General features: G+C 36.8%; 1 protein-coding gene across 5 annotated transcripts in view; it reads right to left on the reverse strand.

Annotated features, from left to right (window-relative positions):
* Positions 1-13444, reverse strand: part of LOC108041505 (flocculation protein FLO11) — a 130692-nt gene that overhangs the window by 30882 nt on the left and 86366 nt on the right. Inside the window, exon 1 of one of the 5 annotated variants that reach the window (XM_044461667.1) lies at positions 8906-9211. The exons of the other annotated variants lie outside the window; for them this stretch is intronic. The gene's annotated coding sequence lies outside the window, so the exon portion shown is untranslated. Of the gene's footprint in view, positions 1-8905; positions 9212-13444 lie in introns of those variants that run through there. 5 annotated transcript variants of the gene reach the window in all.

Genomic DNA, 13444 nt, shown 5'->3' on the forward strand with positions numbered 1-13444 from the left:
CATTATTAGATATTATTTCAGGCGATCGAGAAAGCAAAAACTGAAAAAAACCTGCCTCATGCAACGAGATTTCTGCTGCTTCTTCTCCTTGTTGCATACATCTAGCTAACGGTAAGTTGCAACAAAAAGACAGAGGAAGACAAAACAAACATGTGTAAGCCGCTGCTAAGCAGCCTGACGATCTGTTCGGGGCTCCCATACCCCCGACTTTTCCAGGCCCCCGTCCCACCCACCGATCTCCTTTTAAGTTGCCCAGCAAGATCTTGAACCTGTCGTCATGACTTGGCCAAAGTCAAGTTAGAAGATACAACAAAAACGGCCAGGCACTGCAACAAACACGTGATTTAGTTCCTGTCGCTGCTGCGGGAAACTTGTTGTCCCCACAACACACACACTCGCACACACACACAGTCGGAAAAAAGTTATAGAAACACACTCAGCAGGAGTAAGTCCCCCGATCCCACAGCCCCTTCTTCCCATCTATCCACTGCTATACTGGATTGTGTTTTATGCATATATGCAATAGGCTATGTTTTTAGTGGTGGTCAAAACTGCACTGAGAGAAATGTGTAATAAACTAATTTTAAATCGACTGCTCATATATATATATATTATGTATTTATCTAAACTGTTTCAATAATACATATAACAATACTAACGGTCTATATTGAAACTATTTTTTAAATTGTGGCTAATAAATCTTTAAGTTTATATTTACTTATATGCATTAATTGCTGCATATGTTTGCGGTGCATTTGCATTTGCCTTCACTCCTTTTGGCCATGGCTTAGCGTGCCTTATCTTTGGCTTAAATAAATTTAACGCTCGTGTATTTCTTTTCAACGCTTCACCCATGGCACACCACCCCCTCCTATCCCCCTTTGGCCCACTGAAAATTTCCACCATTTGCCAGAAAAGCGGCGACGACACACTGCCCAAATCCAAATGTCCTCAGTTGCCACACATTGCGGCCATATTGCATCTGCAACTGCAACTCCCCCTTCGCAAACCCAGTTTGGGATCTGTTTGCGTCTTGTTTCGGGTTTGCTTCTTCTCGATTTATGGCCACATTAATAAAATTTACAGCTAATAAAATATGCATTGAGGTCCGCTCACCCACAACTTAGCAAAAAGAAAATAAAAAACAGCTTGGAAAGTTTATTAAACTTTGCCTCACTTTTACCTATTCAACTTGGTTGGGACTTTATTGATTTTTATTCGACTTCCGTTTTATTTGATTTTGTTTATTTCGTAGCTTTTTATCCATCTCAATATTTTCATTATTCATCAAGTATTTGACTTGGCACTTGAGAAATTTTGAAGATTTTATTGGAGATCTCGTTTTTCTGCCAATTGAAAATTGTTTGCGTAAAATCAATGAAAAAAGTTTACAAGGAAAAAAAGGAACTGTCGAAACGGAAAAGAAAAATGAAAAAATAAATAGTGAATGGCAATTGCTTTTATAAACTTAAGCTTTGTTTTATTAAGTTGTTTAAAATGTTTGAAAATAATTTTTTAATTTTGTTGGAAATACTGCCAACATAATTTGAACGCTAAAACCGTTACCAGTCCATGAACTTCAACCAACAACCTTACCGCATACATATATTTTCCAGCCCAACCATTACAAATCTTTTTTACGTCAGCATCTTACTGAAAATGAACTCGACGAAAACCTCGAAAAAACTCAAACTTGAGCATCGAACAAACAAAAAACGTTCATCATCGAGTGATCCCCACCTCACCCTCTTTTTTTTCGGTTGCCAACTTTCTATAAATTTTTTTTTGTGAAGCTTCTTCTACTCCTTTCGGTTGTTTGAATAAAAATTGCGCAATATTATTTAACAGCAACAACACTAACAAAAGCTGTTGCAGCAACAATGCAATTGATTTTCTCTTTAAAAAGAGAAGCTTCAGCAAACAATTACAACGGTACTTGAAGAATCAGAAAGAGATGGCGAAAAAAAGATTCCCCAAGCAAAAGCAAACAAAATGCTTAACAAAGGTCACAACATTGACATTGAAGAAGAAAGATGGGGGAGGAGAGTGTGTGGGAAAGGGAAGAATGTGTGGAGAATTGCTAACAGGGGAGAATTCATCGAGAGAAGATTGGAGGACAGGGACAGATATACCTTTTACCATTAAACTTATGGTTAACTGCTGTTTAATATGCCATTACAGGCAAAAGATCTTTTCATGTTTGACAATCGCTATCCCCTACCATTTTTTCCTTTAAAACGATATTTTACCGTTGCTTGGGCCCATTAAAGAAAGAGAAGGGAATATACATATGTAGAAAAGAGATGCCTAAATAGGGGGAGGTTGTAACGTTTAAAATTAAATTATACGATGACAAACGAAAAGAGTTTTTCTCGAAGTGTCAAAAGTTCATAAGAACTAAAGGAGGAAGCTTTTCTTTTTCATTTTCACTCCACAAATCAATCATTTTCTGTCAGAATTCTTCTCTGCGTCACACATAATTATGCTGTAATTGATATTTTTCTTTGCCTCAGCACCTTCCGCCCTCTTTTCCAAAAACCTTTCACTCTGTCTCTCTCTACCGTCCTTTCTTCATATTCCTTCTCTTTCTGGTCAGGCGTCGCAGGTTTTCAAAAGAAATCAAAATTTGTAACGCCTTTTGATGGGTGCGTTTTTGGTGTTGCCGCTTTTGAGAGCTTAAAGGGGGGAATGGGTGGGTTAAGGTTAGGGGGTTGGGGGCACTTAGTTTGCATAAAGAACACTTCTCTTCTGTTCCCCACAAATACCGTTAAGTGATTGTTCGAGGGAGTTGGAAGTCAATCTTGAAAATGCTTTTCGTCAGCTCATGTCAAATATTTGATGGAGGAATCGATTTTGGGGAATGGGGGATAAAAAAGGAAGAACCGTTATGACATTTGAGTAGGGAATAAGAAGAAGAATATTCGAATATTCTGTGGAGAATTATTTAGGTATTCCCAGAACTCGGAAAAACTTTGATAGAAGTTATACCGCAGGAAAGCTGTTTTATAAACTTTCTTAGACACACATAAGTTATTGATCAATTGGGGTTTTTGTTTTATTAAAGCAATACAGAAATAAATTTATAATGTTTTATTAGACTATTTTAAGTATTCCAAGACTTTTGCCATCAAAAAAAACTTACAAATTAAATAGAAAACATAAATACCATTTCCAACTGACTACCCAACTCTTTTTCCCCAATCAGTTAATTTCGCCTTATCATTTCCATCCGGCTCAACCGACTGTAAAACATTCTAAATGATCTTACACAACCTAACCACCGAACAATAAAAAGATTACCAACAAAAGTCTGTCACATCCCAAAAAAAACATAAATCATTTCCTGCTTACAATTCTAGCAGTTACGAAATAAGGGTGGGGTAAAAACCTTTAATCAATATTTTTTGGAAACTTTACACGAAGCTCGGTGCAGTTTATTTTCCCTTTTTCTGGGTTTTAGCCTAAACACTTTTCCCGTCATTCACACGACCTTTCAACTTATGACTTTCCCAGTTGGCAGCTGCGGAGACCAGTCCAAAAAGCGAAGGTCGTGACTGACTCCCACAAAATGAGCAACAGAAAACAGGGAGAAAAGCTCATTTTAATGATCTATCATTCCCAAATGATGTCCATTTCGGAGGTGTTAAAGATGCCCCAAAGGCAGCTATTTGGGAAATTCTTGGGGGGAAACTTTCACTTTTGGATAAACGATATTTCGTGGCAGGGTGTTGTACCTTTGATTAAACTGCACTTTTGATTTGAATGCACTTTTAGTGGTAAGTATACACTATGTCTGTCGACATTTTATTTACGGATTTGTCTAGCACGTTTCCCTATTATTAAAATCTCTTATTTATTATTTTTTATTGCCATAGTACCTTAACTTAATTTTTAAAATACAATTATGTTTAACAAAAGCTCATTGCAGAATTACTTATTCCTGAATTTCATGTTTAATATTTAAGGTAGTTTTATGAAACGATGAACGTACTCAAAAGTTAATTGAACTTTATTAGTTTTCTGACCGACTTCGATATTGAGGAAACAATACTCATGTCATTTGTAGCTGTCCAATTTAATTTTGATTTATTTTTCAAGTAGCGCAATCCGAGTCAATATCAAAGCTCTCGAAACGCATTCCTCAACTATAAATAGTTTTGACATTTTGCCACCAAAAATACGATACAACAAATGGCAAACGCAAAAAATAACATTTCGAATAACTTCAAGGCTGATCAGCGACTCAAGCCAAGAGATACAAGCCAGCTAAGTAAAATTATAAAAATATTTATCTATAAGAAAAATTAACTTAAACTTTGGAGCTGTCATGTGTGGCGGGGGTGTCATTAACCCTCGGCTGCCGCCTGCCCAAATGTCACCCTGACAGTTGCAAATTGTCAACTGTTCCTATCGAGCTAATTACAAAGCTAACATTTTGACATTTGGCTTTGACAGCTGGAGTGGAACGGGGGACTGGACTCAGGAACTGGTGGGAATTGGGGATTGAATAAATACTAGATATAGGTTGGGTCCCTTTTATGGGATAACTGTGGAGAGATCTGGTTATCGAGTGCCAGCACTGCTTGTTTGTTTTTCCAGCTACTGGTTCCAGATTCCACCGCTTTTCCAGCCCACCTCAACTCCCCACAAGTGTTGACCGTTTTTCTTGTTTTGTAATTTTTCATAATGAATGCATTATACATTATTTTTTCCTTCCTATTTTTCCTGTTGCTTTTGTTTGTCATGCTGTTAGAACCGAATCGAGTTGGGCTCGAATTATTGTTTTATTTGCTTGGTCATGTTTAAGGCGTAGCCTTGCTAACAAATTGAGTCTAATGATGGATAACACATTGAACTGACCACCGAAATGGGGTGAGGAACTCTATGGCTCTTTTCAAGAAGTTACAAAACACAGAAATCGAAGCAGCAGAACTCTCATATGCACTTCAAGTATTGGAAACAATTTCGAATATTTTCTTTGACCTTTGCTGTTGTTGTGGTCATTGACTCAAGAGGAGTTTGAAGTGAAAATGTCAACAAATTGATTGGGAAAATGCTGGGACGCATGAAGAGCATATTTTCTTATTTTAAATTTTAATCTTGTTTTCTTTCCCATTTCAATTCACTAATTTTTGGATAATAGAAGCATTCATCTAAAATATTCTTTAATGATTATGTCATACTTCTGAAAAAACTGTATTAGTTTTGAATCAAATTCTCATTTTTGTATTTAAAAAACAAAAAAAAATAATTTTTAGATCAACTTAATGGATGTCTGATTTAAAATAATGAAAATTCCAAATTATTCATAATGTGTTGATTAAAACAGTACCATTTCATGATTCCCTTCCACTTCTAGAACCCATAGTTTCTCCTATAAATCCCTGTTAATGCTGATCCCCAACACTTAAAATCCCAGACTCGTGACTTGCGACTCCGACTCTAATCAACAACAATTAAAATCAATTAAAACGAATGCAAACAAACAAACAAGCCGGCAGTCATTGTTCCTGTCTCTTTCGTTTTCCGCCCGGTGGTATCCCCGTCTCTGTCACCCGCCTCTTTTGGGCTGTCAAATCAGCGGCGCTCCTCGCTTGACATTTCTATTATGTCAGTCAGTGAGTCAATTGCGCAAAGTGCAACTCTGTTCGACACTGGACGCGAAGTTTTCGCAATTAAAAATTCTAAACAGGCAGACGTAGTTAACCGCCCCCCTATTTTCCCCCAACCCATTATCCCCACCCCCAAGAAAAAATGTGAATGACCAGCTGAAGAAGCGCTAGACCAAAAAGGGAATCGAGGCGTCACCGTGGCGAATTCAGGCGTAGTTTAAAGTGCCAGATACAGTAGCTAAAGCTGTAGATGGAGTACGGCAGAAAAGATACCCCCACCAAACTCTTTTCCTTCTTTGGCCACACACTTGGGCTTTAATGTGCGGTAATTATAAAAAGTAAACTCACAAGCTGGGGGCACAAGTGGCGGGGAGAAAAGCATGAAATAATCACTGGTCTTCAAATTAGCTGCGGTTCGGAACATGGGTGAAGGTCGTCGGCTTTAAGCCGTAGCCTAGATACAAACCTAGTAGACATGTGCAATGTGGAGTAAATCACATAAAACAAATTTGTTAAAGGTGCCAATAAAAATATACTTAATTTTTGTGCACAAATAACGTTTTATGGACATATTTTTAACATTAGGTGACAAGAATGAATTGCATACTTTTTTGAATATATCATTTTAAATTTAAAATTAGTCAGGATGTCAAAATTAGTCTATTAATTGTGTATTTCTTTATTCCTTGAGTCCTGCTTAATATCGATATTATACTACTAGCCAACCATTAAACACAACTTCTTTTCAACTTGTTGTTCCATTATATATTTACATATATTTTTGTGAAAAATATTTCTCCTTGGTTTGCCTGCCACACATAAATAATTCTGTACGTCACTTCTTTGACAGCAGCACATAGTGAGAAAGAGTCGGAGGGAAGCAGAGAATTCTGGTGTGACTTTTCTGACAGCTGCCCACAAGTGGGCGAACAGGGGTTAAGGGGGTTGGGTAGGGTGCACTGTTTGCTTTTTGCATAAATGCATAAAAATTGTTTGCCATTGTTTGGCATGCAGTTTTCTTTCCTCTCATTTTTTTGTGTCCGAGTTCGGGTTCCGTTGGAGCTGTCAAAATATTGAGCTGCTCCTCTTTTTTCGGGGGATATTTCTATAGAATTGCTACGGTCAGTATTTATTTTATGCGGTTGATTTCTGGTTTGGAAGTGTTTTATAGCGCAGACAGGATATTTCTTTGAAATTGAAAAATGGAAACAGGCCATGCATGGGAAGTGGGAACAGTTTTCAAGCGGGGGAAATTTGGGTAAAGAAATAATTTATTATGGTAACTGATGAGAGATAATTTACAAGGAGCTGAAGTTGTTTATTGGATCAATGCTCAGATTGAAGTTAGGTAAAACGCACGTGCTCATTTTAGTGGTATTAAAGAACAATAAATTATTTCAAATGTACCGATTGAAAAACGTGTTAAATAGCTAAGTTTTACGGATTGAAGTTTTTTGATTTTGCTAATATTTTACTTGTATCAAAAAAAGAGATATTTACATGTAAATTTATTCTAGGGATGCCTACAAACGTTAACTATAGATGGGAAGTCGCATTGTGTTGAAACAGCTGTATAACCAAGCCTGCTACATGCGGTTAATTTGCGTTGGTAAATGTTGGCTTACATTTTAAATTAAGGACTCCTTACTGTACGAAACCAAATTTCCCCAAGCAAAATAACACCCTTAATCCAGTGCCAAGCAGCATTCAATCATACCATCATCCTTTGACACAATCTTCAGCGCAATCTTGAATTGAACAGGGACTCAATTGTGCACACGAATGCCAAACATTCATCTATCTGTTTATCTATCTATCGCTATTTGTACTTCTCACAACATTTCTCAAATCACAGCAAACACCAGAAGAATGGTTCAAGTAAAGTGGGAAGGGGAGTGGGGAGGGGGATGCGGGATGGGAAAACTGGGAAAACAGAGGGAAACGGTTGGATAACCGAATCAGCAATCGGTAAATGCAATCTCGGGCACCGAAAACAAAGTGCGAGCGGGAGGGCAAAGGGCAACTCAAACGGAACCTCAAGTGACGAGCGAGCGAGACAGGGCAAACAACTCAAATTTATGCAAATATTTACTCCAACAGTTTGACCAAAGTCAAACCAGGAAAGAAAAGGAAATATTGTCAGTGGAAAATTTGATCAACTCGCGTTACTTTACCTGGCCCCTTCCCCTATTCTTTCTTCAGTTTATTTAGTACGTTTGACCGTTCAAACGACGCCGACTTTTCGTTTTTGCCCCCAACTTTTTCGAGTTCCCCTCGAAAGCTCTAATTTCCCGACAATTGCAGTTACCCACCCACAGCCGAAAAAAGTTTTTATGATTTAAAGGCCTTCGTTCCATATCTTTATGCTGAATCTGTATCTGTATCTATGCCTTCATATCCGTTTTTATAACCCATTTCCCTCTCGGCCACTTCAATGACATTTTAATTGCTTTATTGTCGCGTCTTTCTCTTTTTCTCCTTTTCTCTCCCTCTTTCTCTGCCTTGTGTCGTGTGCCATTGCCATACACTTACACTTATGTCCGCTGCGTTACGTCACTTGCGTAATTGCAGTTATTTCTTGTGGTGTCTTTCCTTTTAAAACGAGGTCAACATTGTTTGGGACCTTTATTTCTTTGGGTCGGGGCATTTTTCCATAGCTGTTGTTAATTTCAAATTATCGGTGAACTTTTGTCGGCCGCCTGTCACACATAAATCAGATAACAACACAAATACCGACGCCCACGCAAAAATTTAACAAAATAAATGGACCGAAGTTTAATGAAACACATAAGCGCAGGCGAAAATATTCATAAATTCACAGACAAAGTGTATTTTTTATGTTAATTAAATTTTCATTTGGGCACTACTTTTTTTTTTACAAATTCCCTATCTCAGATTGCTATCTAATCGATCTGGCAATAATAAATGAGTTAACAGTTAATTATTCAACAGAACGTAGGCCAAATATTTATTAACTTGCGATCAAGGGACTTTACGTTTTAAATATACATTCAATTTTGGAGATACGCTCATTTTGATTTTAGGCCATACGGCCATAAAGATTTTATTATAAACAAAAAATCAAGCGACATATTTAACAGTCAGCCAACCTTTGAGCAAACATTTTGATTGATCCAATATTTTGTATCTCTTTGAGTTATGAAGTGCCTTAAAGTTAGGTATGTGTTATTTTTCAATTGTATATTCTTTAATTTAAAACCTATTTTACATACTATATACATATTCTGTACTATTTTTATTAGAAATACAAAAAAAAGATGTGTCAAACTTACGCCGAAAATGTTTTTTAGATAGTGGAAACTAATTCCATTCAGGGAACATATATAGTTTATAAGATTCTCAAATCTTTTTCACATCATTTTGTTTTTGAGTTAGTTAATTAATCCATTTTATTCTCGATAAGCTAGCTTGTCGCTCTTGTTCTGATTCGTTTATAATTTTATCATTCAGGATGCTATGTTTTCTTATTGTGCACTTGCGAATTCGATAAGGTTTTGCGGCTTAACTGAAAATTCTCACACGAAAAATGGAAAACGCACACGAAAAGAGAGCGACCGTTCGACGTCTGTAAACTCGGAGCTGCAGCGCCGGAATGAAATGGCAGCGAGTAATTTTGGAGCGTTGAAGCCGCGAAGATCGCAACGGAGATCTGCAAACTGCAGGTAAACTCAGGTAAACACAGAGAGAGGATGACGAAGAGCGGGAGAAACGCCGGTTAACCGGCTTAATAGCGGTAGGGAATTGAGAAATAGAGACGGAGAAAGAGCAGAGCACGAGCCAAGCCTCGATCAACATGTTGCGAAGAGTTTGAGTAAATTAATAAAATGTTTCAAATTTAAAAATATATTCAAATTTTGGCTTAAAATAATTAAATTCTGTGAATTGAAAAGTAAAAATGAAATACAAAACCTTAGTATTTTTCCAACTACTTAATCCAACCCTATCAAATATAGTCACAGTATGAAAATACGGCAAATATTAAAATTTTTTTTATGTTTTATTTTTTAGTTGTAGTCCAAGACAAAGTTATTCAAAAGTGTTGATAATTAAATTGAATCCACAAAATGATGATTTAAAAATTATATATTTCCTGTGTAGCAACATGTTGCAAAGTGGAGTTTGTGTTGCTGATGGTAAAAAATGTTGCTGACATAGCAGAACGTGTTGTTGGCAATATCATCCCAAACATAAAAATATTATAAAATTATTATTTCATTCTACAATTAATAGTTAAAGCATCCAAAAATGTAAGAGAAATAAATAAAAAATTAATTTTTTGTAGCAACTAAACTCTTTCAGAAAAAAATACTGTATTTTTATTAATACTTAATCTATTCATTGCAGAGAAAATTGAATGATTAATTATTTGAAATTCTTATACTACCTTAAATCGTAACAGACTTTGGATCCATTTCAATGGTAATTTGGGTTAGAACACATATGCAAATTCTCAAAACACTTAAGAACAAACTAATGGCATGTCTCTTCTTTTTCGGAAAACTGCTTCCAGTGCAACCGCTAGTTACGGCCAGGAAACTGTGATAATTGTTAGCCAGAACCGTTGTACAAGTTATACCTGCTAATCATAAATTAGAGGGCTATGATTTCCCTATTTCCAGCTCTTGAGCCGACAAACTTCCGGGTAGAGTGGGGCAAAGAAAGGCCCAAAAGTGCCCCAGAAGAATTCCAAACATTTCTAGTGCCTTTTGCACACTTCATTTTCCGTTTCAGCTGCATTTCCCACACTCAGAAGCGAACTAATAATCGCAAAAATATGAACAATCTTAATAATGTCTCGCGACTGGCGGCTAATGAGAGCAGATTCCCCGCAAAGGGGGTTTTAGACTGCTCTCCTCTGTCAGAGAAGACTCTTCAGAAGCCTGAGAAGATTTTGAATTGTTTCATAAAATGCAGAGAGGCTGCGGTAATTGTGTCAGGCAAAAATGACAGACACTGCAGATCGAGAAAATTAAAAGGGGAAGGGGCGAACGGGGGACTTGGGGGAGAGATCGCGATGAAGACATTTGCTGGTGGAACTGGCGGATCCAAATCGAAACTCCCCGTTCAGGTTATATGCTAATACGCGGCCGAAAGGATCTTGGTAATGTAATTTATGCTTGGCTTATTGGCAGCTTCTTCGCCTTGTCCGCTGATTTGCATAAATTTCATATGCAACATGTGGCCATCGAGTGGGCGCAGCTTCTCTGCAAAAGGAAATACTCAAAAATAGACATCACAAACGGAGAAAAATAAAAATATTGAAGGAGGTTCGAGGAAGGTAGGCGAGGGGGCTGAGAGTGGGCAGCAGGAAACAAACATATGCCAGAGAAATTTCGACCCAGTTCAAGGAACAACTAAATACTTGCACAGAAAAAAATTATATTACGTTCAATTCTGTTAACATATAAACGATTTCTTTTTATACTTTGTTTGTATTTTTCAATCAACTTATATATTTAATAACAAATCAATACATGTTTTGAAGTCCGTTAAAATAAATCATTAACCATTTAGTTTTCAGGATTGATCGTATATTATTTTGCATACTTTTAAACACATTTTTTTGTGAATTGCACAATAACGTTGCTTTCATTTATATAAATAAACCATATCAAATATATGTTTAACTATTTGAAAAACTGATTTTTTACACCATTTAGTTTTAAGGATTGATCTTATTTTTTAATAACTTGATTTTTCTTGAATTTTCTCAGTGCATTCACATGCTTTCATTTATATAAATATGTTATTTTTTTGGCAACATCATCGATTATGATCAAAAGGCAGGCATCGATCGTTCGATCGATCAAAGCAGGTCACAATTGAAAGTAAAAAGCGATCCACACACGATCCACAGACAAAAAGCCGAAACAGGATGAAAGGAGAAAAAGAGCAGACGGCATTCTGACCCAATTTCGCCTTTTTTAATGGGGTGCCAAAGGCCGATTCACCCGTCCCGCCGCCCGAAGTCCCCCACTCCCCAGTCGCCAGTCTCAACTCTTTCTCTTTCTTTTGGGGAAGCGAACGCATTGCGATTGAAAGCGATCCATCTTTATTATGATTACTCTCTGGCGATTTTCACGCTCAATTAATGTTTATGACAAGTGATTGTGTCGCGGCGATAACTCACTGCAAATCGCGGAAAACGGGGAGGGGGTATGGGGCAGAGAAGGATGGCGATAGAGAGAAACCTTTGGACTCTCGGCAGAACAAGATCTCGTTCGATCGATCGAGCGATCGCATGGGGATCGCTTAAATCACGCTCGAAATCATTTGAATGAGAATGTGGCCGCTAGAAAGTTGGCAACTGTGTTTTTCTTTTTTGCGATTTGAATTTATGTTCATCGCCGATATTTGACATGTGAAAATCAAAGCCTGATTGATGCCACAACCGATTTTCACTTCGTCCCCTTTTTCGCCCGCCTGGCTGGATATTGAAATCGCAGCTCGAAATTCACATATAGCATTCGAGGAGAGTTTTATTTATATTTTGTGAGTGGGACTTAAGGCGGAAATCGGCTTAACGCGTGCGGGAAATTAAACTAGATTTGATCACGTTTCAGTCGGAAAAAACCTTTAGCCACAGTTGGCAGTAACGGGAAAATTGTCGACGTAGATGACTTTAATGGAAAAAAGAATTAAACGCTGGAATTTAAAAAGGAAAAGACAACATGAATTTAGAAATAGCCCTACTTTAATCTAATACAAAAGGTATTCTTCCTAAAAAACACATTACCTGGACTTTATTCAATTTATACAAGTTCAAGTAAATTAATAAACTATTTTTTCTGATTGAGCTAATTCTTAAAACAAAAAGATTAATTATTTTGTAACTATTATAATAGTTATTCAAAGAGTGTTTAGCAGCTTAAGTCTTAGTTTGGCAACCTTTGTTTTAAAGCGCATCTATTACCCAATCTGCCACAGGAATCATATGATGAATGAAAACCAATTAAGCGTTTGTGTTGGCTTTTAGCACTTCGCCCCCGAAAAATAATAGTGGCCAGAAACCAGCGACCGCTAAGCGGTGTTGCCACCTCCCACTTTTCCGCTTTTCCCCATTTTCCCACACTTTCCGCCCACTCCACTTTGTCTTCCCACTTGGCCAAAACCGCAGAAGCGAGGACGACAGACGAGCGACGCCAGTTGGAATTTGAATTGAGAGATTAAAACGCAATGCCAGTGCACACCTATGGGCACAAAAATGTGTATCAGCACCGGGTAAAATCGTAACCAGATGAAATAAAAAGATTTTTACTATTAATATCTTTTAGATTAAACGCAGCCGATGAGAAAAAGTCAAAAATAGTTTTAAAGACGAACTATTATTAAAAGATCAATCATCTTCTAAAAAAAAAAATTGGAAAGAGGTTTTAAGCTTTACAAATTTTAGTAAATAATTAATGACTTAAAAAAAACATAAATTGTTAAAATATCCACATAAAAGTTATCTTGACTAATTTCTCCATTTTCCATATAAATAATAGTTACCCAAAGAGAGAACCTATTTAAAATGTTTGTATTTTTTATTTTTTAGACGATCTCGAAGGCCCAAAAAAGAATACCACCAACGTTTTTTTTTAGTAAAGTGTAGTATAGTATTCCAATACCAAAAAAATGTAATTTTAAGTTTATGGCGTTGCATACCAGTCTTAAAGTTTCCGATGATATTACTCAGTTGAAACACACTGTTTAATAAAAGGAAAAAGTATGTATGATTGATACAGGTTAATGCACAGACGAATTTTCAACATATTCCTTTTAATAGTGTAAGCAGGTGAAAGTAGGACCTTAACATTTTCATGCAAGGC

The sequence above is a fragment of the Drosophila rhopaloa genome, unplaced genomic scaffold (genome assembly GCF_018152115.1).
Source record: "Drosophila rhopaloa isolate 14029-0021.01 unplaced genomic scaffold, ASM1815211v1 contig_47, whole genome shotgun sequence".
NCBI lineage: Eukaryota > Metazoa > Arthropoda > Insecta > Diptera > Drosophilidae > Drosophila > Drosophila rhopaloa.